The sequence below is a fragment of the Eumetopias jubatus genome, unplaced genomic scaffold, assembly GCF_037043125.1.
Source record: "Eumetopias jubatus isolate StellerSeaLion01/CBP00866 unplaced genomic scaffold, mEumJub1_p1.0 scaffold_6, whole genome shotgun sequence".
In the NCBI taxonomy this organism is placed as follows: domain Eukaryota; kingdom Metazoa; phylum Chordata; class Mammalia; order Carnivora; family Otariidae; genus Eumetopias; species Eumetopias jubatus.
The window spans coordinates 126,892,441-126,919,589 of NW_028274812.1; the positions used below are offsets into that span (position 1 = coordinate 126,892,441).

Sequence of the window (27,149 nt, forward strand, 5' to 3'; positions counted from 1 at the left end):
ATTCCCCCATATAGAAATGCATAAGCTAGTATTAGATTTTGGATGTATTGAGTTTAAGGTGCCTGGGCAATGCCCAGGTGAGGTCCTGCATGTGTAAACTGGAGCTCATGAGGGAGACTGGGGGTGGAAATATAGAGATCTGACAGACCTTGGCATATCATTGGTAACTGAGGTCAGTGATATTCAAAAGTAGATGGGACCAAGGAAGGGTATGTAGTAGAAAGGGAAGAAAACAGGGCCAAAGATGGGGTCACTGACTGCTAAGGGACGATTGGAGGACGTGAGTCCTTGTAGGACACTGAGTAGGAGTGTTCAAAGAGGTGGGAGGAAGGTCAGAAGGGTGGAAAAACTGAGGGAAGGCACACACTTTGGAAGAGGAGGTGACCAACAGTGTCAAATGCTACAGAGACTTAAATAAGATAAGCACTGAAAAGTGGCCATTGGATTGAGTAAATGGGAGGCCATTGGTGACCCTACTGAAAATAGTTCCAGTGCACAGAGAACCTAGAGTTCATTGGGTTGAGAAAATGAAGACAAGACGGGTTTAATGCTTAAGCCTCTGTGCCTTCCTGAGTAATAAAGAGATGAGACAAGGATAGAGGGGACTGTAGCTGAGGGGGTTGTGGGTGCTTGTAGGAATTCGAGCATTTTGTACGCTGAAGTGAATACACCACAATGCTTTGGCCTAGGTGAGAAGAAAGCTCCCTTTTCTGTTGAAGTAGGATACAAGTGAGAAAGATGGATGCCAATGAAGTGAAGATTAAGTGTATGCCAGCAGGGGAGGAGGTTAGAACTGGAAGAATGATTATTTGGTCATTCTATACCTCCCCATAAAGAAAGATACGTTATTTAAAACTAAGAGTGAGCCATGTGATTTTTATGATGAAGAAACTAGTTTCACTGCATAGAAACTTGGGTGATTTATAAGTCTTTAAATCCTAGTGGGGGAAAAGTTATTACTTAATAATTTCATAGACATTCACTTTTATTTAAAGAATCCTGGTAGAAGACAAATTGGAAACTCCATGTGCTGTTTATTCGTCTACCAGAGGGTTTCCTCAAATTATATTCCTGTCATTGGCATTTTGGAGCTTGAGGACAATAGAACTGTTAAAACATGAATTTTTAGAGCCAGTTTTGACCACAGTAAAGTGACTGTGAAGGCTGAAGTTCAAGACTGTGATTGATTGGGTGATTACAATTCCTTTTAAAACAAATTAGAGATGGCAGGTTTGCCATGGGCAAAAAGTACTGCAAGGAAATAAATCTCATCAGCATTTAAAAGTTCTTGGATCATCAAAAAAGAGTTAATGTTTAAAATATAGACACACACACACCAAACAGAGGAATGACTTGCATTAGGAATTCCCATGTGTGATACTTTACAATGTAGTGTCTAGCCTTATTTTTCCATTAAATCATATACAGGCACGGGGCGCCTGGGTGGCTCAGTTGGTTAAGCGACTGCCTTCGGCTCAGGTCATGATCCTGGAGTCCCGGGATCGGGTCCCGCATCGGGCTCCCTGCTCAGCAGGGAGTCTGCTTCTCTCTCTGACCCTCTTCCCTCTCGTGCTCTCTATCTCTCATTCTCTCTCTCTCAAATAAATAAATAAAATCTTTAAAAAAAAATAAATCATATACAGGCACTAAATTGGGTATATTTTTTATTTTTAATTTAGGGACTCATACCCTAAATGTTAAATACACTTATCAGTTCAATTTATTTATTTTCTGTATTCGCTTTTATATTTGGGGTCTTCTAGATTATTGGATTTGTGATTAGTTGTGTGTGTTTGGGATCCCTGGTTTAGAAGGAGGCAGGGGTGTAGGAAGGAAGCAAGGACCAGTGTTAGGAAGGGAAGGGCAAAGGAAGGGATGAAAAATGGAGAAAGATATGTGTGGGTGTCTTTTGTCTTGGAGTAGGGTGAGATGGTGGTTTTGGAGCATTAATTTTTCTCAGGAAACTAATTCGTGTCAGACACCAGGCTGTGCATTTTCATGTATATTACATCCTCACAATAATCCTGGCAAGGTAGGTATTGAAATTATTTGTAGTTTCAAAGGAAAAAATGAAAGGAGTTAAGAAGATACAAGAAAAGTTTTAAAAGATTTTATTTGTTTATTTATTTGAGAGAGGGAGAGAGAACACACGCGAGTGGGGAGAGGCAGAGGGAGAGGGAGAGAATCTCAAGCAGACTGTGCTGAGCGGATTCTGGTGCGGGGCTTGATCTCATGACCCTGAGATCCTGACCTGAGCCGAAACCAAGAGTCGTTTGCTTAACTGACTGAGTCACCCAGGTGCCCCCCAGAAAAGAACTTTTTAAAAGTAAAGAAAAATAGTGATGATGATGATGGTGGTGGTGATTGTTATAGTTGAACATTGCTTCAGTGTAGCTGGTTGTGGCACTTTTATTCTGATATTTTGGGGAGAGAATGTAGTCTTTGGCAGAGTCAAAAAGGTTAATGTTAGTTATTAAGCTGGTTATATGGGAGCTAGTTGAACTCTCTGCTTTTGTATATGCTTGGAAATTTTCATTCTAATAGGTTTTTTAAATGATCAAGCAAAGAAGTAAAATAGTCTTGGTTGTGATAAAAAGTGAAAGAATATTTATGAATAGCAGGGAGAATTTCCTTCTTTTTTCTTCTATCAGACATATATGATAGTATTAGCCTATGAACCCATTTTTTTTTCAAGATTTTATTTATTTATTTGAAAGAGAGAGATAGAGGGAGAGCAGAAGTGGGGAAAGGGAGAAGCGGACTCCCCGCTGAGCAGGGAGCCTGAAGTGGGACTCAATCCCAGGAGCCTGGGAACATGACCTGAGCTGAACGCAGATGCTTAACTGACTGAGCCACCCTGGCACCCCACCTATGAACCCATTTTTGAGGCAAAATTTCTAACAAACCATTTAGGAAATGAAGACAATAAAATTATTATTACTTTTTTTAATGTGGTCATCTCAGTTTTATGTGTGAAGACTGCAGAAATTAGGTGGATTCTTTATCCAATTGCAGTGGAAGTTTTGTCCCAAAGAAGGAACATTTATTCTAGAAGGAAGGCCTGGGCTGGAACTGTCTCATTGAGGAAGGTATGCAGCTCCAAGGGGGAGGATTGGAATCTCGTCAGTGAGCATCTATTTCTGTAGAACACAGTAATAGGGACTGGAGGGCATTACAAAGGCAGGAAAATAAGATAGTAGCTAATATTTATGGAGGGCTTACTCTGTGCTGGGCACTCTTTAAACACTTCACGTATGTTTTAATCCTTAACATCTCTAGAAGGTAGGGACTATTCTTTCTTATTTATTTATTTTTTTGTGGCAAAATATATAAGACATAAAAATGACTGTCTTAACCATTTTTTAAGTGTACAGGTCAGGGGCATTAAGTACATCCACACTGTTGTGTAAACCATCACCACCATCCATCTCAGAACTTTTTCATCTCTCCAGACTGAAACTCAGCACCCATTAAACCCTAACTCCCTATTCCTCCCATGCCCTCCCGTCTCCCCCCCCCCCCCCCCATCCCAAGCCCCTGGCAACCACCCTTGTTCTGCTTTGGGTCTCTGTCAATTTGACTACTCTAAGGATCGCATATAAGTGGAATCATACAGCGTGTGTCATTTCATTTTGTGACTGGCTTATTTCACTCAGAGTAATGTAATCAAGTTTCATTCATGTTGTAACGTGTCAAAAGTTCCTTCTTTATTAAGGCTGAACTACAGTCCATTGTGTGAGTGTACCACATTTTGTCCAACTGTATGTCAGTGTACTCTTGGATTGCTTTCCCCTTTTGGCTATTGTAAATACGCTGCTACGAACAGCAAAGTATGTTTGAGATCTTGCTTTCAATTCTTTTGAGTATAGACCCCGAAGTGGAATTGCTGGCTCATGTGGTAATTCTGTTTAATATTTGTAGGAACCGCCATACTGTTTTCTACAGCGGCTTCACCATTTTACATTTCTGTCAGCAGTGCACCAGGGTTCCAATTTCTTCAGATAGGAGGTAGGTACTGTTCTTGCGTTAGTATTACAGAGGAGGAAGAGAGGTGCAGAGAGATTAAATGGGTTCACACAGCTAACATGTACAGATCTGAATTTGAACCCTACAGTCCAACTCAGAACCTTTGATATCCAGGGAAGATGAGGCCCAGAGAGGCTCAGAGACATGATTAAGGGCACTATGCCTAATGTAGTATTGGAGCCTGGATTCAGACCCAGGCAGCTTGCCTGCAGAGTTCATATTGTTAAGCACTCTTAGATTTAGTGGTTGGTTTTTCTTTTCTTTTTTTGATAAAAATGTTTTTTAAAAAAAATCCACATTTTGTAAAAAGAATTAATTTTTGAATATCTCTATATGGTTTTTTCCTGCCATTCTAAATTTATGCTTTAAACTGTTCTGTTATTTAAAATATTATTCTAGGAAATGTAGGCAATATGTTCGATTTTCTCTTTATTCAGATTTCTTGGGTAAAATTTGCCTTTAAGTATTTTGAATAAGTATGAATTGACTCTGGTAGAATTTTTTATACATCTCCACTCTACCTACTCCTGCCAGAAGTTTGCATTCAAATAAAACCCAAGCAAAATGATCTCAAGCTGGATTTAAATTGGGGGAAACTTGGAGAGTATCAGTGGTAAACACTGAGGACTTTTTTTTATTCAGATAGAGTGAGTTTTCCAGCTTTATTAACAGAGTAGCAATAGCTAGGAAATGTACTTATTTTTTTCATCCCCGTGTGTGTTTTGTTAAGAGGGTGTGCATTCTCCCTCAGAGAGTAGTCACCAGGGGGCTTTGTGGCATTCTGAAAAAAGCGCCATTCCTCCGTGAGGCTGGCTCAGCTCGGCCCGTGTGTTGGCTCATGTCGCAGCCTGTCTCCAGGGCCTCTCATACCGCTGCCAGGGAAGCACCCTGTGAAAATACAGACCCAGGGGCCTCTTTGACCCTGCTCATCCAGGCAGGCCCTCTGGGCGGGTGACTTTTGTGCTGCACTTTAAGGCTGGGGGGCTGGGTGTGCATGGCCTCAAGTGCCTCCCCAGCTGGGTGTGGGTTTTAGACAAAGACTCCTGGTCCAATTGTATCAGGGGCCAACAATCAACAAGGATGACCTTTCTGATCTGGAAGGTATCTTTAGAATAATCTCGCATTCAGTACACTGCACTCCACCTAGGGAGCTTGAAAATGTAATGATGCCTGAAGCCCGCCTCCAGAGATTGTGATGTAACTGGTCTGGTGGGTGGCCTGGCCATTGGGATTTGTAAAAAACTTCATGGATAATTCTAAGGTACGGTCAGGGTGTAAGATTGTTGCTCTAATTTCTCTTGACTACCTGGTTCTTTGAGCTCTCATTAAGATTTTTGCCACCGCAGAGGATATAGGAAGTCTTTTCTCTGGTTGTCCTTATCAGCGGGGATTGCTGGAATATATTTCTCACATACAGTGGGAATCTCTTCTATTTTGTTTATCTGTGGTTGAAAATTATTTCCATATCTTTATGAAGTATGTCTTTATATTCACACAATGCTGGTTGCTGTGGAGGGCAGATCGTATTTACCCTTCCGAACCTTAAGTTTAGGAATATAGAGGAAAGACAACTGTTCTCCAAGATTTCAATGCAAGCTCCAGGTCACTGTGTTCTGATGGCCGTTTAATTTTATAAAGTGAAGACTGCGATCATGTTGGAGCTGACATTTCTGCAGTTCTGGAAGGCTTCTCATTTAGACCCTCACTACCTATAGCGCCTGCCCTCCTGTGCATTTAAACCCTCAGCCATATCACTACTTTGGGAAATCTGACTGTATGTTTGAGTAAGCCACATAGTCAATCTGAGGGCATTTGGTTTAGAGGAATGCTTTGTCCGAGCCCCTCCTGGGTCGTTTGAGTATTTTTTTTTTTTAAGATTTTTTATTTATTTATTTGACAGAGAGAGACACAGCGAGAGAGGGAACACAAGCAGGGAGAGTGGGAGAGGGAGAAGCAGGCCTCCTGCCGAGCAGGGAGCCTGATGCGGGGCTCGATCCCAGGACCCTGGGATCATGACCTGAGCCAAAGGCAGACGCCCAATGACTGAGCCACCCAGGCGCCCCTTGAGTATGTTTAAAAGGGCAGTGATGGATCTGGCATCATCTTTCCTGTGTTGGACTGTGGCTTTAAGATTGTTTGGTTGAAACTTCATCAAAGTTCAGAGATGAGATTTGGAGTTTGGGGAAGCAAGTATTCTCTTTGCTTTAGTTTGGTTTTAAAAATGAGCATTTAGATGTAGAATTTTCTAACTTTGTCATTGTTTGTATTCTGTGTGTTTATGAGAGCTCTGTCAGCAGTTGAAACAGAAAGAAATGATGTATGATCCATGGCTGTTTTCCTGCTGTGTATCTCTTAGAGACCCCACTTAAGGGTAGAAAATGTTTGAGTTACTCCAGTAGTTGAGGACAAGGACTTCCTGACCCACTCTAAAACCTTTCAGATATAGGCAGAGCAGAGAAGTTTGTACATGTATATGTGTATGTACTTATGAATATACATAGTACATGCTTAAATAATGTTATATTTATTTATAATCATATATAGTTGCTAATTCAGAGTGACACGAGGAAATTCTCTTGGGACATCTGCCATATATCCTCTTTGTTTTTTTCAAAGAGAGGCACATTTGGGTTTGATCTGGTTTTCACATTTAGATATTTCATAATAGTTATGGGGGGTGGACTGGGGAGGTGGCTTCTCACATTTGTGTGGATTTCTCCTCTTAATTACCTTGGTGACAGGTGTGTGTGGAGGTGGAATGAGGGCACTGATGGAGGAAGGAACCTGATTGCTTAGATCAAAGTCAAGGGCATCTGGTCATTTCTGATGTCTTAGAAAATGAAGGCTGTGCTTCCCCCCCTTCCCCTCGGAAGGACTTGAAGGGGCTCTTGGATCAGTTGGAATGATTTTTCTGCTCTGTACTCTCATTTGTTTTCCCTATCCCCTTCCCTGTAATTATTCCTTGGTTGTTGACCTCCAGGGACTGATTAGTTACACATGTCGCTAGGAAAAGGTCAAGGGTTATAACAATGCAGCACTTACTTTTCTGTTGCCTTAGTTTTTAACATGTTGGATGTTTGAAATGGAAAGGCAACAAGGTACCAGCAAATTCTCTTTAAAAACATAGCTGGTTGTTTTGTGGAGGAGGTTCTGCCAGCCCTTCCTAGCTCCAGCCCAGCCCAGTGCCACTTCTGGGTCTTTCAAAGCCAGCATCATTTCTAAGAGGAACAGTTCAGAAATGGTTGCCTTCCATCAATGATAGTTTGTGGTATCTTCATATAGGGAGTGTAGAATCAAATATTATATTATGGTGATATGGGGAGGGGCCACTATATGCAGGTTCCATTTCAGTCAGACTAAGTGGGGCCTGAGAATCTGCATTTCTGATGAGCTCCCACATGATGCTGATGCTGGTCTGTGGACCACACTGGGGATAGCAAGGCTTTGCTCTAGAAAGCCTACTTAAATCTCCCCTAATGCTTAAGAGGAGCAAAGATGTTTGACTTGTCTGCTAACATGGGATAGCATATGTACCTAGCCAAATACCTCTGGCCTAAATATTCTCATGGGGAGTCAAAGTTAAAAAAGTACCTGTTTACTAGGTGCTAGACAGAGCTCTCAGAGTTTTATTCATATACTTGGTCCTCACAGCAGGCTTAGCAAGGTAGGCACTGTTATACATCTATTTTATAGATGGGGAAATTGAGGCACGGAGGGTTTAAGTAACTTGACCAAGGTCACATTAACTAACAAGTGAAAGAACAGGGCTTTGAATGCAGGCAGTGTGGACTCAGTACCCCAGCTTTGAAAGGATTGCTGTGTGCTTCCTCTGTATCTGAGGTGTTAACATTTGTAGGGAAATGGAGTCAGATCTTGGCTCAGAAATGAGAGTCTCTCAGTTTGGATAGTATGGTGGTTCCAGAAGGCAGGCTGAGTACAGGTGTGTGGTTGGGATAAGGAGGATTTAGCAGGAGAGGGTGGGCCATGCTGTCATGTTTAATGGACAGGATTAGTGGATGAAGGTGAGACAGGCATGATGCTAGTAGCTGAGGAACAGAAGGGCATGTGTAGCAAGCTTTTATTTTAGCGTTCTGTTGTATCAGATACTGTGGTTTATGTTCATTCTTTTTTCTTAAAAATAAAAGGTTTTATTTATTCAGTTGAAAGAGGGGCTCATGGGAGGAGGGGCAGAGGGACAAGCAGTCTCAGCGCTGAGCACCGTGCCCGCCTCGGGGCCTGATCCCAGGACCCCAAGATCATGACCTGAGCCAAAGTCAGATGCTTAACTGACTGAGCCACCCAGGTGCCCCTACATTCATTATTTCTTGTGAACCTTATAATGACCTTATGGCATAGGTATAGATTTTAAAGATAAGGGAACTGAGGTTTGGAGAGATTAGGTAATTTTCCCAAGGTTGACAGAGAGGAGGGTGACATAATTTGAATTTTAAGTCAGTTGCTCTGCAGCCTCCTGGGGCAGGGCCTTGGAGCGAAATTAAGATATAGAGGGGAGGTAAGCATTTGGTTGTTGACACTGCATCATAAAAGACGGGCTTGGCTAAGGGATGAGGGTAAGAACACAAGAGCTGCAAGGCAGGGAACCTACGAATCTCACTCAATGTTGGCCGTTTAAAATTGGACTAGAGTTCCCTAAGATCTCTGTGTGTGGGGCTGGTCCCCAGGTTGGACACAGGTCTGAAACTGCATATGGGATTAAGTGGCTCCAAGTTTAAATCAGTTTCCATCTGGTGATTAATAGTGTGTTGCGACTGAACACTCTTCCTGACCTGTGTCCTTCGTCCCCGAGTAAGCCCAGGAAAGGCCAGTCCTGCCCTCACATTGACTCCTGTCTCTGAGACACATACCCCTGGTGGCCACCTCCTCTGTCTCAACCACAAGTGACAGGTGTTTCTGCTTTCTCCCCGCCATCTTTCTGATTATTGCCTTTCTTGCCACAGACAATCCTCATTGCTCCAAATGTGAAAATCCATGCTTACTTACTTTAATAAATGATTTTACAGTCTCATGTGACCCCATATAAGTCTCTTTAACAGAGAACTAACCTGACAACGGGTGTGGTGTGCCTGGGGAATTCTCTGCCTCAGGATGCTCGTAATGGAGGGAATTGACTGGGGTTAGCTGGTAGGCACTGCCCATTTCTTGGCGATCACTGACAATATGGGACACTTCCAGGTAGTTCTCCATGAAGTTGTTCTCCGCACACGGCTCCCTGCCTGTCTTGCAATGAGAAGTGCCTCTGGCCCCCTTCCTCCCGGGGTAAGAGGGCAGGCTTTGCTCTCTGGTGTGGCCCCTCTCCTCTTTATCCTTATGATCAGGGGCTCGCATTCCATTTTTTATTGTTTTATTTTTTAAAATTTTAATTAAATTTATTTATTTTTGGGAGAGAGAGAGAGAGAGAGGGAACGGGAGAATGGAGGGGGCAGGGGCAGAGGGAGAGGGAGCGAGAGAATCTCAAGCAGGCTCCGTGCCCAGTGTAGAGCCTGACATGGGGCTCAATCTCATGACCCTGTGATCATGACCTGAGCCAAAATCGAGAGTTGGACACTTAACTGCCTGAGCCACCCAGGTGCCCCTCCACTTTTTAAAAAAGATTCTCTTTTAATGATAGAAGCATCAGAACTATATTACAAAAAGCTAAGAAATAGGGGAAAAACAGCCCCATTCACCATCGTAAAACAGTGATTATCATTTTCTGCAATGATTTTTACATTTGTATCTGTTTTCTATCTGCATTCCCCATTAGTGCTATGTAATCTCCATCATTACCATTTTAATGGGTGCATAATATTCTGTTGTGTACCATTAATGATTTAGCTCTCTTGTTGACAAGTACATCGCTTCCAGCTTTTCACAATTATTAATAACACTGTCAGGTATATCTTTGTGCAGGTGGTTATTTCCATATTTTGAATTAGATTCTTATGAGAGAGTCCCAGGTGTGGCATTACTAGGTCAAAGAGTATGAACAATTTTATGGCTCCGAAAACATATTGCCAGATTGCTTTCGAGAGGAGTGGAGCCAATTTACAGTGCTGTCACATGTCATTTGTTTCCCAGGGGGGCTGCCAGGGGTAGGGCTGCAGCCTCCCACAGTAGGACAGGGGTGTGTGTGTGTGTGTGAGGGTGTGTGTGGGTGTGTGTGAGGGTGTGTGCGTGCGTGAGGGTGTGTGTGTGTGAGGGTGTGTGTGGGTGTGCGTGAGGGTGTGTGTGTGAGAGGGTGTGTGTGCGTGAGAGTGTGTGTGAGGGTGTGGGTGTGTGTGAGGGGGTGTGTGGGTGTGTGTGAGGGTGTGTGTGCGTGAGGGTGTGTGTGTGAGGGTGTGTGTGAGGGTGTGTGCGGTTGCATCCTCTCACAGTAGGACAGGAGGGTGTGTGTGTGTGTGCACTCACAAAACTCACTGATTCATGTGTGTATTGATTTAAACTGCGATGACATTATGCATCGTTCTTGTTAATAGGAAGATACTAGGTGTCTAATGCCAATATAATAATCGTCCAGTTCAGTGTTTTATATCACAGTGTGTTAGACAAGGAATAAAGCAAGTTATATATATATTTCCTGTTTCTGGAATTTTGAAAATTAAAAAAAAGATTGGCAAAGGATAATAACATTCAGCCACTGGAACGAGGTTCTTAGTGGCCCCCCCTTTTTTGAGAATCATTTAGAGGTGAAAGGTGGAATTTGAAGGTTAGTAGGACAGACAGAGGGGAGGGCTTTGGAAGTACCTCAAAAGCTCAGTAGCTTGCCTAACCCGGGTAGCAAAGATACCCTCACCTGGTAACTGCAGTCTTTCAGATGTGGAATGGAGTGCTTATGTTGAGAGGGTTTTTTTTTTGGTTTGTTTGTTTGTTTTGTTTTTTAAAGATTTTTTATTTATTTATTTGACAGCGAGATAGAGAGAGAGCAGAAGTAGTAGGCAGAGCGGCAGGCCGAGGGGGAGGGAGAAGCAGGCTCTCAGCTGAGCGGGGAGCCTGACGCAGGACTCGATCCCAGGACCCTGAGATTATGACCCAAGCTGAAGGCAGACGCTTAACCTACTTAGCCACCCAGGCGCCCTGAGAGGGGTTTTGAGGTCACATCTAGGGCTAAGTGGGGAAGTTATTTTGATTAATTAGTAATTTGTTCTAGATCTTTGCCATTACAATTTTCTCCAGTTCTTTATTTCCCATTGGACTGTAAACACTAAGTACCTTACAGTAGAGACTGTACCTTTTAAAATCATTAATTTTTATACCTGTCCCCTGGATTGTCTAGCACATTGTTTTGTATCTTATGTGTGTTGTGGTGGCTTTGTGTCTTTTGACTGACTGACTGACTGACGGACTGACTGAGGGAAATGAATGCTGTATCCGGTGGTCCTAGGAGTTCTACAAAAGCCCTGTGGTTAAGTAATGGGATTGCCCAGGTTTTGTGCTCATAAGAGTGAGTGTGTCTGTAAAATCCACAGCTGACCTCACAGGGGTAAAGGAAGAAGAAACTTTGGTGGAGAAATTACCTAAGAAAGGTGATGCTGGAAAAGATCTCTTTTTTTCCCCCTGAAGATTTATGTATTTATTTATTTGAGAGAGAGCGAGAGAGAGAGAAGGGGGAGGGGCAGAGGGAGGAGAGAGAGAGAATCCTCAAGCAGACTCCCCACCGAACATGGAGCCAGACGTGGGGCTCGATCCCAGGACCCGAAGATCATGACCTGAGCTGAAATCAAGAGTTGGACACTTAACTGACTGAGCCACCCAGGCGCCCCGGAAAAGATCTCTGACTCTTGTGTATTACCTCCCACATCATCTAACGGGACCTCCTTGTTTGACAGATGAAGAAACTGAGCCCAGGAAGGCCAAGTGGCTTCCTCAAGGTCACACAGATAGTGGAAGATGACTGGGAACTCAGAGCTGGTCCCTTGGGTCCTGCTGTAGTGTTCTTTCCACTACACCCTGTGGACAGAACTTGGGGCACTTGTTTCGCTACCCCCATCCTCCCTTGCCCTCACCAGATCTATATTTGGATTTTTTTCCCCCCATATGTCCACATTTCTCTTCTCTTATAACTGCATAGAAATGTGTTTATAGAGATTGTGACCTTGATGCAATAGTTAGGTCGGGTCCAGAGCCATAGGGGCTTAGAGATTTGTATTGAGAGCCCAGAGATAGTGCGGGATCAAAATTCAGTTTCGTACAAAATTATGGCTTTGCATTATTATCTCTGAATTTGAATTATAAACTTGTTATTTCAGAGGAAGAATGTTCAGTGTTACATGATTGGAGTGTGTATTTGCCACAACCGTGATCCTAATAAAACTCTCACTTTGATCCATATGCGCAGAGTAGAGATTTAAGGTTGTCAAGGGAGCATTAATTTTGAGTTTCTTGATTTCTCTTGTGTGACTGAAATCTAAACCTCAGTGTTCCCTCATCTGTGTGGTGGTTTTTCTTCTTCCTTTCCGTAACCTCTTCCCCTGAATATGACAAGCACATTTGTTTGCAGTTGAAGTTCTGAAGCTAAAGGCTTTAATAGTGAGGCAAGTGCCCGTGGTGAATGTCAAACGGAAGGACTGAGCAGACAAAAGCAAGAGGGAGAATGAACAGTCTCCCAGTCCTTTTAACAGCCCTGTGATGTCTGCCCTGGGATTTGAATGATTTGTGAATGACTACAGCCTGCCCAGTCCGAGGTGGCTCGAGGCCTCTGGAAATGGATGTTAACCACATCAGCTGTCAGTAGTTATAGCTACTGGGTAATCGGGTTTGGAATTTATGGGTATTTACATTTCGGAGGGCTTTGACTATGTTTCTATAACTTTGGAGTAGAAATATGTGTCCTTGGTATGACTGAATAGCTTATTTTATGTATGGTGCCAGGGTTTCAAACTGTCTCAGTGTGTAAACCACTTTCTCCCTGGGAGAGCACAAAGATAATTTCGTTAATCGTATCTGTGGCTAGTGGAAAGGATGATTTTTGTCTGCATCCCACTAAACTAGCTCCATACTGCCTTCTGTGCAGTAACCAGTAATATGGTTACACAGTAAAAAGAAGTTAGGAGAGTCTTACTGACCGCTGTTGATAAACATTTTGCTACAGCTTGCTGAGGTAGGCATTTTTTTTACTTTATTTGGTCTCAAAGGGATTAACTTTTTTTTTCCATGATAGGAACTATTAAGCTTGTTCTCAAAAATTTAGAAAATAAAGAAAAACTGAAAGAGAGAAAATTAACCCAAGTTCCTTCCACTTGAATGTAAGCCACATATAACATTTCAAAATTTTCTTTCATTCCCGTTCTATATATAATTTTTATGTGGTTATAATTAGGCTGGTGTTTTTTCGTTTTGCTTTTTGTTTTAGAGAAAAAGAATGCAGGGAGGAAGGGCAGAGAGAGAGAGAGTCTTAAGCTGACTCTGCGCTGAGCATGGAGCCCATCATGGGGCTTGATCCCATGACCCTGAGATCATGGCCTGAGCCAAAACTAAGAGTCAGACGCTTAACTGGTCGTGCCACCCAGGTACCCCAATAATTAGGCTATTTTTGAAAACATTTTTTTTCTTTCTATTGAATACATATGTTTTTCTTTGTTATATAATTTCTTTTACAAAAACCTAATTTTTTGAGAGGCATTTATTGAAATAATTGTTTATTTTGTCAGTTTCTGGATCAGAGGCTCAGCCCTTTTTCATCAGTGGGGTTTTGTGCTGCCCCTCAGTCATGGACACAGACCTGAGTGGTTTATATTTTCAGTCAGTAGTGACTGGCTCCCTCTTTCCTTTGAGAATCATTGATTGGCACAGCTCCGATATTTTCCCAATTGCAGATTATCATCTAGTGAACTTTTTGTGCATGAAGTTTGGTATGTATTTAGTATTAGTTTTTTTTTTTAAGATTGTATTTATTTACTTGAGAGAGAGAGAGAACACAGGGAGAGGGAGAAGCAGGCTCTCCGCTGAGCAGGGAGCCCCATGTGGGGCTCGATCCCAGGACCCCGGGATTATGACCCGAGCCGAAGGCAGACCTTAACTGACTGAGCCACCCAGGCACCCCTAGGATTAGTTCTTTAGGGTATTTTCCTAGAGCTGATTGCTGGTCAAAAAAGATTAAACATTTTGATGTTACACACACACACACACACACACACAGTTTTATGTTGTATATTTTATATATTATTTTCAACAAGTTGATACTAGCAATGCCAAACTAACCACAGGCTACACATTAACATTGGGTATTACTGCTGTTTAAGCTTTGTTAACTTGATATGTAAGAAATAGCATTGAGTTTTTAATTCTTTGCTCAGCAGTGAGTTTGAGCATTTTGGCGTATATTTGTTAACTGGTTGATTTCCTGTTTTATGAATTACCTCAGCTTAGCTTAGTGTTGTGGTGAGTAGGGGAGGGTGGTGCCTGTGGGGAATCTTGGTGGGGTAAGTATGGTTAGGACCACAGAATTGCCCTGCAGGCTTGATCTTGGCAGGACCCTACTTTGTGTTTTAGCTTCTGCCTTACCCTAGTGGCAGGCAAGCACTCACCCTCCCACTTTGCTTCAAGAGATGAGAATCTTTTAACACTGAAGGAAAGGGTGGAGGGCTGGCCAGCTTAGTTGGTAGAGTGTGTGAGTCTTGGTCTTGGGGTTGTGGGATTGAGCCCCACGTTGGGTGTAGAGAGTACTTAAAAATAAAGAAAATCTTTAAAAAAAAGGATTGAAGTAAAGGGAGAATGTGAGATTTTTATTTTTATCAAAAAAATGGAGCATGGTTGTGAGAATTTTTTCACTTTTTAAAAATAGCCGTCTACAAAATTGTTCTTCCATTAATTATTTCCTGAGTTTATTGTCTCCTAGGCCAGGTATTCCTAACTGAGAGAGCACCCCACACAATGGCCCCAAGGCAGAAAGAGAGCCCTGTGTCCTGGGAAGGCAGACAGAGAGACAGGGCCCCTGGATGGTGACAAGAAAGATCTGGGTGAAGTCACAGAAGCAGGAAGGAGCCCAGGGATGCAGATATTTGTAGGTCCTGGAGAGTGCTGAGGGCAAGTGCTGAAGGGTTTGAGCTGCCAGGTATGTGGTTCTGTAGAAGTGGATTGGAGGGGGGCAGGGGAGATCGGTGACTCCCCTTGGGTGCCTGCCAGGGTAGGCTAGGCACGGGATGATAGGGGCTTACATGCCCCCCTGTGTCTTAAACCATCTGTGGCAAAGGACCCATAACTTTTTATTTCTAATCTGTTGTTGATGGGTATGTTTGTAAATTATGAGAAACATGAATTACTGGAAGAATGTGACAACAATGCCTCATTGTTACAAAAGGATTTGTGTGGTTCCTCTCCCTTTCTGTCCTTACCTTACCAGGGGCTGGCCCCAGGCATCTGCAGAGTACCCTTCATTAGCCCCAGCTGTGACTGCTACTCTAACATCCAGCCCTACATCGAGCACTTTCTGTGCACGGGGCAGTGGTGCATCGTTAACATTCTCTGCTAGTCACTGTGCTATGTGCATGAGAAACAGTGAGACATGAAGTCAGGCCTCTGCCTTCTCAGCTTCTGTAGTCTCGCTGAATTAGGACAGGAGTGGATGAAGCTGGGGGAGACACAACAGGACCGACTAGTGGGTCGGATGTGGAAGAGGGAAGGAGGAGGACTCCAGGCTGACCGGCAGGAGCAGGAGTTACCTTTCAGACCTGGAGTGTGCAGATTCTTTTTAGCCTTGAGCGTATTTTATATTTTAAAGAGAGGACATCCTAATTTCTTAACAACAAAATGATTTACATCCTGCTGATTTGAAATGAATCTCCAGGGAAGAAATCTGGATGGCTGGGGACAGGGGTGGGAGGGAGCCTTACTTTTCAATGTATGTCTGTTTGTATCTTTGGAATTTTGTAGTGTTTGTGCATATTATCTATCCCAACAAGATATGTTTAAAAATAGGTTTTTTTTTTTACAACAGCTATGAATAAACTTGAAATAAGAAATATGAAGACTTATAGATGAAAACTTTAAACCAAAGGGATATGATAGAAGGGTTAAAAGGAAGACTATGATAGAAAGGAAGGCTTGATATTGAAAGTGGTCATTTCTCTGGAAATTTGTAAAATTAGTGCTTTCCCAATTCAAAAGAGCAGTAGGATTTTTGTTGTTCAGGGTGGGAGTTAATGAAATGATACAGAATTCCTCTGTATGTGGAATGTGAGGAAAAACATGGGAAATTCTGAAAAAGGTAATGAGCAGCAACTAGACCTGGATGTTAAGGTACGTCATGAAGCTATAATTACTTAAACGCTGGAACTGGAAATTAAATAATTTAAACTTCTTGCTGTGGAAGAAGGAATAGATAAACAGATCAATGGAACAAAATAGTATCCAGAAGTAAACCTGAACTGGACGTGAAATTAGATGATGACAATGATGATTTTCAGATCGCTGTAGAAAATAGATTTGTCCAATGATTTAAATGTTCAGGGAAATGAAATTAAACAAAATGCAGTTTTCCTCTTTCACTCTCTCCTGGGTTGGGGAATTCCAGATATAGATCAAAGATTTAAGCATGAAAATGTGAAACAGTACAACTCTAAGAAAATGGTGGATTTATTTTTAATTTCAGAATGGTGAAGACCTTTCCCTAAGCCATACATTTGCAGCACACATAGCCAAGGAAACAGTTGATAGAAAGACAAGAAAGTTAACAATCTTAATTTTAAAAGAATTCATAGATGCAACTAATAAAAAGACTATTAATCCAATAGGTTGTGTGTGTATGTGTGTGTGTGGTCTGTTTACCAATATGAATTGGTAGTTTAAGAAAAAATATACAAATGCTGCTAAAAAAGCAAATGAGATGTGCAGCCTTGCAGATAATAATTATTAGAAGGTATGTTAATGAGGTACTATATTTGGACAATTTGGCAAAAAAATAAAATTCTGAGTGCTCACGAGAGTTTGGGCAAATGGAAACTTTCACCATAAAAACATGAGATCCACAGACAATATCAAAATAAAATGCATATGCCCTTTTCCCTAGAAATCTCACCTTTAAAAAATTATCTTCCATCTGAACTTACAGTTACTGGCTAAGATATGTGGGCAAGGATACTTATTCCAGCATCATTTGCTATAGCAGAAACCTGGGGACAGAGCGCCTCAGTGTGGCATTGGTCAGGTAAATCCTGGCACCCCTAAATGGCTGTCCAGAGAGTGAGGAGGATGCATCATTTGCTGACAGAGAAAACATTCCAGTGTATGTTGCTATTAGATGAAAAGCAAGGTGTGGTCTGTGACCCTGTTTGTAGAAATAATCAGAAAGAATATGTTTTATAGATAGATTAAATAAATCCCCCAGTCTTCCAAAAAGGATCATAGGAAACATTAACAGTTGTGGGAAAAGTGACAAAGTAACTGAAGTGGAGATTGAGGAGGGATCCCATTTGAATTGTGTGTGTGTGTGTGTGTGTGTGTGTGTGGTCTGTTTTATTTTTAACTCAACAGGGATTATCTGAGTATGAGATTATAGGGCTTTCTTTCTCTAAAACACACACGCATCTACACTCCCTAATAAATGTTACTTAGAAAAAAAATCCTATAACATTTTCTTTATTCATAGATCATGGTATTAGACTGAGATCAACTTACTTTGTTTATCCTGTTCTCTTCAGATATATGAAACTCTCTTAAAATTGAAACCTTTTCAGTTTTTTTTTTTTAAGATTTTATTTATTTGACAGAGAGAGACACAGCGAGAGAGGGAACACAAGCAGGGGGAGTGGGAGAGGGAGAAGCAGGCTTCCCACCGAGCAGGGAGCCCGATGCGGGGCTCGATCCCAGGACCCTGGGATCATGCCCTGAGCCGAAGGCGGACGCTTAACAACTGAGCCACCCAGGCGCCCCAAGACCTTTTCATTTTTTGATCTTGGTGGTTTAATTAGCTGAGAAGAGGACCATGAGCCTCTTTTTGAAGCATGGGCATGGAGAGTGGGTAAGAAACTAAGGTTTGTAAGTGATGGGGACTAGGGGCTCCTGATTGGATCTCGCTGTCACAAAGAGAAAAAAGCCATCCACAGACTGCTTTCTTTCATAACTGTAATACATTTCTGATCCATAATGATATAATATCTCCACTGTGGCCCCATGTAAATTTACCTACTATAGATTTCTTTGGGGCTAAAAGTTAGTTTAAATAACTTTCTGTGCATAGGATCTTCTGAGTGTTAATGGGTTTTATGCAGTAAACATATTCATCCACAAACCAAATTTAGGTACATAAAGTTCTTGTACTACTAATGAGCTTTTTAGATGTGTGCGATGTCTGAGACTTATAGATAATTTAGAAAAAAGCAAATGGCTTGGGACCATCTTCTGGAAGCAATTCAGATTATGAATGAAGCTGCAGTCCTTGTGAATGTGCCTTCAATTCAGAGTGATGCAGTTTCATTCAAGGCATTCATGTATCCCCAGAAATTAAAGTATAAAAATTTTAATAAGAATTTATTTTGGGCTTTGCTTGCTATTAATCTGTAAGTCTCATAACTTATATTTGTATGGTATTTTTTTTATGTTTAGAGACTTTTTTTTACATTCTCACTTATGCTTCCTAACAGCCCTGGGCATTGTCTTTATCACTTGAGGACTTAGTGTTTTTAGTGTTTGACATTGGAGGGCAATATTGCCAACCTAGAAAAGTCGTTAATGATGGTGAACAATGTTATAGTACCACAGCAGAAAGAACCAAGGCATAAAGATTTGACTCATTTCTGTAGTTGCTGAGAATGTGCTCATCGAGGAGGGTTTTGAAAAGTAGGGTAGTTCCCAGGATGTGCTAGAAAGCGTGGGGCACTTTTTTTCTTGCCCCTCCCCTGTTCTGGGCTATTATTTCCTAAAGAGCCATCTCTCAAAATTTCAAGACCACAGTGCCAACTATTGATTTCTTATTTTTAAGGGATCCAACCTGGTCTTGAGTCAAAATGGAGTGCCTGATATGTGCCAATGCTGGATGTGCTGGAGACAAGTGTTCAACAGTGAAGGCACAGTCCCTTTCCTTAGGAGCTTCCGTTTGATGCTTCCTTTCGGGGATCTGTGGTTACCAAGGAGGACATGCCCCTGGCTCCCAGAGAACTTGGTGTTTAATGGGGTTGCTGTCTGATCAATAGGCAGACCCGACACCTTGTATTCAGTGTTATAATAGCGGAAGCACAAGTTGCCAGAGGACATGGTCTTTAACCCAGATTTGAGGATTCCGGGTGAGGAGGGGAAGAAGCGAGGGAGGGAGGGAGGAAGAGAGAGTGAGAGAGAGAGAGGAAGAGAATCTCAAGCAGACTCCCCACTGAGTGCGGAGCTCCTCTTGGGGCTTGATCCCATGACCCTGAGATCACCACCTGAGTCAAAAGCAAGAGTTGGATGCTTAACTGACTGAGCCACCCAGGCTTCCCCAGAAGATAATTTCTGATAGAGAATTTTTTAAGGACTCTATTGTAAGTACAGGGAACTCTTCTGGGAAGTAGATTTGTATAAGCCTTAATGAGGGTGGAGTGTTCACAGGAAATAGCTTCGGCAAAGCCTTGGATACAGGTAAGTATGAGAAGGTATTGAAAAACAGAAAATGGTTCAGGGAGGCTAGTTTGTGGGTGGGAGTTAGAGAATCTTAAGAGGTGAATCTGGAGAGGAAAGTGTTGGTTCCCAAAACTTTGCTGATTTTGGAATCACCTGGGAATTAAAAAATACTGGGGTAACTGGCTCCCACCTCCTGGCATTGTGACTTAATTGGGATGGGGTGTGCCGAGGCATTGGAAATTATAAAGCTTCCCAGATTTCCAAGTGTAGCAAGATTTGGGAACATCCAAGCCAGTTTCTGAAGGTCAGATTAATCATGCTAAGTCATAAGGATTTTATCCGCCGAGACATTTTTGGCATGGAGGAGCTGCTGAATGATTTTACCAGTAGAGTGACTTGATCAGACCTGTAGTTTGGAAGATCTTGCTGGTTGTTTTGGGGAAAATAGTTTAAGAAAGCTGGGACTGGAGACAGGGAAACCAGCCAAGGGGTCCCTTAGATAAATAAAGGTGGCCTGATGGAAGGAGTGACAGTAGTGATGGAAGGAGGCAGATGGATCCCTGAGATATTGGGTGGGTGAGATGGGGTGTGTGGGGCAGAGGGGAGTGATCAATTGACTGAGGCAGGTGGGAGCAGGGAGAGCAGGGATAATGTGTGGAATGGGGTGGATCATTTCTCCATATTTCAGCAGGGTTCACCAGCACTGCTGGTTTCTCCCTCCAAGGAATAGCTGAGGAAGTCCATGAGTTCTTTGCTAAGCACCGACCACATTCGATCAACTGCCTCTGGTCTGATTTCTCCTCAGGTAGAGCTTGTATCTTCTTCCTCTGCAGTTTGAGTGGATGTCTTTTTTCTTTTTTTTTATTGTTGTGTTAATCACCATACATTACATCATTAGTTTTTGATAATAGTGTTCCATGATTCATTGTTTGTGCATAATACCCAGTGCTCCACGCAGAATGTGCCCTCTTTAATACCCATCACCAGGCTAACCCATCCCCCCCCTCCTCCCCTCTAGAACCCTCAGTTTGTTTTTCAGAGTCCATCATCTCTCATGGTTCGTCTCCCCCTCCGACTTACTCCCCTTCATTCTTCCCCTCCTGCTATCTTCTTCTTTTTCTTTTTTCTTAACATATGTTGCATTATTTGTTTCAGAAGTACAGATCTGTGATTCAACGGTCTTGCGCAATTCACAGCGCTCACCATAGCACATACCCTCCCCAATGTCTATCACCCAGCCACCCCATCCCTCCCACCCCCCACCACTCCAGCAACCCTCAGTTTTGGATGTCTTTTTTCTAATGATTAATGATCTTGCATATCCTCTTATACATTAAGAGATCTAGTAAGGGGGATTCTCCCCATACTTGTGATCCATGGGAGTCCTGGTGGCCACCATGGCTCAGTGGCATCTAAAGAGCTTCGGTTTTCTTAGTTGGGTAAATATAAATTTCATTACTCTTTCATATAATTGAATTGGGGATTATATTAGTTTTTTTTAAAAGATTTTATTTATTTATTTGAGAGAGAGAGATAGAGATAGAGCACGAGCAGGGGAGAGAGGGAGCAGGGAGCCTGAGGCGGGGCTGGATCCCAGGACTCTGGGATCATGACCTGAGAGCCAAAGGCAGACGCTTAACGACTGAGCCACCCAGCCACCCCATGGAATTTATATTACTTTTATCCAAAACGTTTTTGGAGAATTTTTGAGGCAAATTTTATATAGCAATCTGGATTTCTTTGAGAAAGAAGTATAATCTATGTAACAGAAGTTCAGTTGTGCTGTATTTCAAGAAAATCTGATATACAGAAATCTGAAATGACAAAGCTGGCAAATTGTGGGTGGAGATAATTGGTGGTTGATAAGTTTGCTAATGGGTTCTTGGCTTTGAAAAGAGGCGCTTTAGGAATCTTTCATAATGTAGGGTTTCTATGTTCATTTAAATGACTTGGATTTTAGGAATAATATTTTGGGATAAGAAACAGCCTGCCTGGATATTAGAGAATTAACTAATATTGTTATGAGAATCCTGGTAAAGCATTAATAAGGGTTAAGACCCCTACATAATGCTGGACAGTGTCAGACAAGGTGAGTATTCGTTTATATACATGCGCTGTCTGGCCTTTCCCCATTACCGTAGCTTTTGTGAATAGTTGTCTCATCTCTTTCCATGCATGCAGCACCTGCAGAACCCCATAGTGAAATCAAACCCTGTGTGTGACATTTTGGTCTGTTGACATGAATGTGATTCTAAAGTCATAAATTACATATAATGATACCCATTATAGATTTACCTAGGTAAATAAGTTTTCAAGCCAGAAATTATAGAGTTAGATGGGAAATTCATTTCCTGGTGAGAAGATGGAGCTAAGAGAAATTATGAAAATATAATCTGGAAAAAATAATCCACAATTTGAAAAATAGTAAGACCTTAACATTAAGTATTTGTGGCGAAGTAATAGCTCTCCCCATCTTTCAAAGAAAGAATGATATACCAGTAACAAAACATGTGTTTTCCAAAGCATCAAGATATATTGTTGGCAGCGTATTATTCTGAAAAGAATTTGTTTTGTTTCTAAAGAGTAGAATGATTTTTAGAGAAGAGGGGAACAGAGGGCACCCGAATACCTAACACATTTGTGATGGGCTGGTTATAAATGCATGTTCAGAGGCAAATGACCATGATAAACAACCATATAGGAACCTGCTTCATATGAAATGAAGTCACTTGCCTCCTGCCACCTTGTACGGCATCAACAAATGAGCTGTGCACAAGATGGAAAGCAGCATATAGTGCTGGTGCACATTCTGTCATCTGCTAGGGCTTCATTATGGAGAGGGATGCTGGTGGCTATCCAGACACTTAACTGGCAGCCTTCACTGACTAATGGAGCTGTATTCTTGTTGGCTGACATCTGGTTTTAGAAGTTATTTATACAGAAAAGATCGTTGTAATCCAAACAGAGAGATTTTTAAATGTCAGATGTACTGTGCAAGATTCATCTAGGGTGAGTGGCACCTTCAGAAGGATTAGCTACTTTTCTGAACACTCGTATGTGCTGAGGGTGTTTTTCCTGTGTGCAAATGGTATTTCCATGTAGCATGTTATAAGCAAAATACTTGAAATAAACATAGATTTCTGTAGTTTTGAACACTGTAAATAGGACTACAGTATCACCAAAATGACACATTAATAAACTAAAAAATTAATGGGACAACATGTAAAGACCTTAGATGTCCACATTCCTGACCTGACAATGAGAAAATAAGCTCAGCAACCTGAAAATCAACGATTCTTCTCAGATCCATAAGGGAATCAAGGTTAAAGGGGCAAACTGCTGCCCCAAGACATGGAGAGAAGAGTGCATACCAAGAATCACGGTTTACCAGAAGCAGAAGTCCTGGAGGAGAGCCCTCCTTCCCTGTCTCGCCCTTCTTCCCCTTCCCCCACCAGGACTGGTAGGAACAGTTAAACTGTAACAGGTGAATTGCTACAGGCTTGATGTGCACAAGCCTGAGAGTTAAAACAACTAGGACCCTGTACTGGGGTGGGGGGGGGGGAGGGCTTTATGCTTTCATGAATTTTACTTCCAGGAGCCCCACCAGAGTCTCAAAAAAATCCTCTCCTGTTTCTGGCAGTGGGAGGGGAAAAGAAACCATTTTGAAATATATCCAGAGCATTCTGATCTTCTTAACAAAAGCCTGCCCTGAAAGGAACTGTTTCACTAAAGCTTAACAGACCTGGAGTTTACCAGAATGTAACTAACTGACTTGGGGGATGGGAAGTACCCAATTCCAGCCTGTTCTGTACTTTTGATCTCACTTGAGGGGGGAAAAAGAAAGGTGAGTCACACTTGGAAGTCACAGTCCAGGGGCACAGTCTCCCTAAAAGACTGAGACCTAATCAAAGCACTATAGAGGGCTTCCCTCCTCCAACACCTTACCACCACATCAGTCATGGACCTGGATAATAAACAAGGGATTATCAACAGCAAGACTCAGACCCTATGTAAGAGAAAGCCAAAGGCAACAGGGAAGACTAAAATAGGGACAGTAGAAGAATTTTTAGCCTCTTGACACCTAAAACTAACAGTAAACATAGCCTACCTCCTAGCCAGACACACATAAAACCTCACACTAAAGGCCTCAGTTCCTTTAACACAATATATCACGCCTGGCTTTCAACAAAAAATTACAAGGCATGCTAAAAGGCAGAACAGTTTAAAGAGACAAATGAAGCATCAGAACCACAGTCAGATAGGGAAGAGATTTTTGAATGGTCAGACTGAGCATTAAAATAAGTATAATACACTAAGGGTTCTAATAGAAAAAGTGGACAAAATTCAAGAACAGATAGATGTAAGCAGAGAGATGGAAACTCTGGGAAGAATCACAATTAATGCTAGAAATGAGAAACGCTGTAACAGAAAGGAAAAATGGCTTTTGGTTCATCGGTAGGCTGGACTGGGCCAAGGAAACAGTCAATGAATTTGTAGATTCGTCAAGAGAAAACAAAAGGAAAAAAGAATAAAAAATACCAGGACAGAATGTTTAAGAACAGTAGGACAATTAACATATAAAATATGGGTACTGGTAATACCAAAAGGAGAAGAAAGAGGAAAAAAAGAAATTTTTGAAGAGATAATGGCTGAGAAATTTTCCCAAGTGGACGATAGACATCAAACCACAAATTCAGGAAGCTCAGATAACACTATGCAGGCAAATTGCAAAAAATCTGCACTTATATATATCATATTAAAACTGCAGAAAACTAAAGACAAAGAGAAAATCTTGAGTAAAGCCGGGGGAGGTAAACACCTTACCCATATAAGCTCAAGGATAAGAATTACATCAGATTTTATTCAGGATCCATGTAAAAAAAATAATAAAAACAACCAACCTAAAAGTCTGTACAAGCATATCTCGCTTCATTGTGCTTTGCTTTACTGAATTTTGCAGATTGTTGTATGTTTTGCAAATTTTAGGTTTGTGGCAATCCTGCATCAAACAAGTCTCTCAGTGCCATTTTTCTAGCAGCATTTTCTCTTCATGTTTCTCTGTCACATTTTCTAATCTTCATAATATTTCAAACTTTTCCATGATTATTGTATTTGTTATGGTGATCTGTGACCAGTGATCTTTGAAGTTATTCTTGTAATTATTTTGAGGCACCCCAAACTGTGCCTATGTAAGAAGGTGAACTGAATTGATAAATACGGTATATATTCTGGTTGCTCCACTGACCAGCTGCTCTCCCCTCTCCTTTGACCTCTCTATTCCCTGAGACACAACAATATTGAAAGTAGGCCAGTCACCCTATCATGGCTTCTAAGTGTTGAACTGAAAGGAAAGGTGGCACATCCCTCACCTTAAATCAAAAGCTAGAAATGATTAAGCTTAGTGATGAAGGCATGTCGAATGCTGAGATAGGCCAAAAGCTGGGCCACTTGCACCAAACAGTTAGCCAAGTTGTGAATGCAAAGGAAAGGTTCTTAAAAGAAATTAAAAGTGCTACTCAGGTGAACACATGAATAAGAAAGCAAAAACAGCCTGATTACTGATATGGGGAAAGTTTTACCGGTCTGGATAGAAGATGAAGCCAGCCACAACATTCCCGTAAGCCAAAGGCTAATCCAGACCAAGGTCCTAACTCTATTCAATTCTCTGAAGGCTGAGAGAGGTAAGGAATTTGCTGGAGAAAAGTTTGAAGTTAGCAGATGTTGGTTCGTGAAGTTTAAGGATAGAATCCATATCTGTAATATCAAAGTGCAAGGTGAAGTAGCAGGGCTAAGGTAGAAATTGTAGTAGGTTATCTGGAAGATCTAGCTAAGGTAATTAATGAAGGTGGCTGCACCAAACAGCAGGTTTTCAGTGTAGGCAAAACAGCCTTCTATTGGAAGAAGATGCCATCTAGGACTTTCAGAGCTAGAGAGAAGTCAGCTCCTGCCTTCAGTGCTTCAAAGGATAGGCTGACTCTTGTTAGGGGCTAATGCAGCTGGTGACTTGAAGTTGAAGCCAGTACTCATTTACCATTTCAGAATCCCGGGCTCTTAAGAATTATGCTAAACTATTCTGCCTGTGCTCTAAATGGAACAACAAAACCTGGATGGTAGCACATCTGTTGACAACATGGTTTACTGAATATTTAAAGCCCACTGTTGAGAACTACTGTTCAGAAAAAAAAAAAAAAAAAGATTGCCTTCAAAATATTCCTGCTCATTGACAATGCACCTGGTCACCCAGGACCTCTGATGGAGATGTCCAATGAAATGAATGTTATCTTCATGCCTGCTAACACAGCATCCATTCTGTGGCTGATGAATCAAGGAGTCATTTCAACTTTCAAATCTTATTATTTAAGAAATATGTTTCATAAGGTTAGAGCTGCCAGGTTGTGATTCCTCTGATGGAGCTGGGCAAAGTCAACTGAAAACTTTCTGGAAACGATTCACCTTTCTAGATTCAGGACACTGGTGATTCATGGGAAGAGGTCAAAATATCCACAGGACTAGGAGTTTGAAAGAAGGTGATTCCCACCTTCATGGCTGACTTTGAGGACTCAGGACTCCAGTGGAGGAAGGAACTGCAGATGCGGAAACAGCAAGAAAACTAGAATTAGAAGTGGAGCCTGAAGATGGGGCTGAACTGCTGCCATCTCACGATAAACTTGAACGGATGAGGAATTGCTTCTTACAGATGAGCAAAGAAAGTGGTTTCCTGACATGGCATCTACTCCAGGGAAGATACCGTGAAGACTGTTGAGATTGCAACAGAGGATTTAGAATATGACGTAACTTAGTTGATCAAGCACCGGCAGGGGGTGAGAGAATGGACTCCAATTTGAAGGAAGTTCTACTGTAGGTAAAATGCTATCAAACAGCATCACAAGCTACGGAGAAATTGTTCTGGAAAGGAAGAGTCAATAGGTGCGGCTGATTTCATCGATGTCCTATTTCAGAAATTGCCAGTCACCTCACCTTCAGCAACCACCCCCCTGAACAGTCAGCAGCCATCAACATGGAGATAAGGACCTCCACCAGCAAAGAGATTAGGACTTGCTGAAAGATCAGATGAAGGTCAGCGTTTTTTTTGTTTTGTTTTGTTTTGTTTTGTTTTAGCAATAAAGTCTTTTTAAAAAATTTTTTATTGTTATGTTAATCACCATATATTACATCATTAGTTTTTGATGTAGTGTTCCCTGATTCATTGTTTGTGCATAACACCCACTGCTCCACGCAGAATGTGCCCTCCTTAATACCCATCACCAGGCTAACCCATCCCCCACCCCCCTCCCCTCTAGAACCCCTGATCCGTTTCTCAGAGTCCATTGTCTCTCATGGTTCGTCTCCCCCTCCGATATACCCCCCCTTCATTCTTCCCCTCCTGCTATCTTCTTTTTTTTTTTCTTAACATACATTGCATTATTTGTTTCAGAGGTACAGATCTGTGATTCAACAGTCCTGCACAATTCACAGCACTCACCATAGCACATACCCTCCCCAATGTTTATCACCCAGCCACCCCATCTCTCCCACTCCCCCACCACTCCAGCAACCCTCAGTTTGTTTCCTGAGATTAAGAATTCCTCATATCAGTG

At 41.9% G+C, this 27,149-nt stretch overlaps 1 protein-coding gene across 6 annotated transcripts in view; it reads left to right on the forward strand.

Moving 5' to 3' along the window:
• Positions 1-27,149, forward strand: part of FARS2 (phenylalanyl-tRNA synthetase 2, mitochondrial) — a 537,047-nt gene that overhangs the window by 43,151 nt on the left and 466,747 nt on the right. For 3 of the 6 annotated variants that reach the window (XM_088024111.1, XM_088024113.1, XM_088024112.1), the window contains exon 2: positions 3,922-4,008. The exons of the other annotated variants lie outside the window; for them this stretch is intronic. The gene's annotated coding sequence lies outside the window, so the exon portion shown is untranslated. The remainder of the gene's footprint in view (positions 1-3,921; positions 4,009-27,149) is intronic. 6 annotated transcript variants of the gene reach the window in all.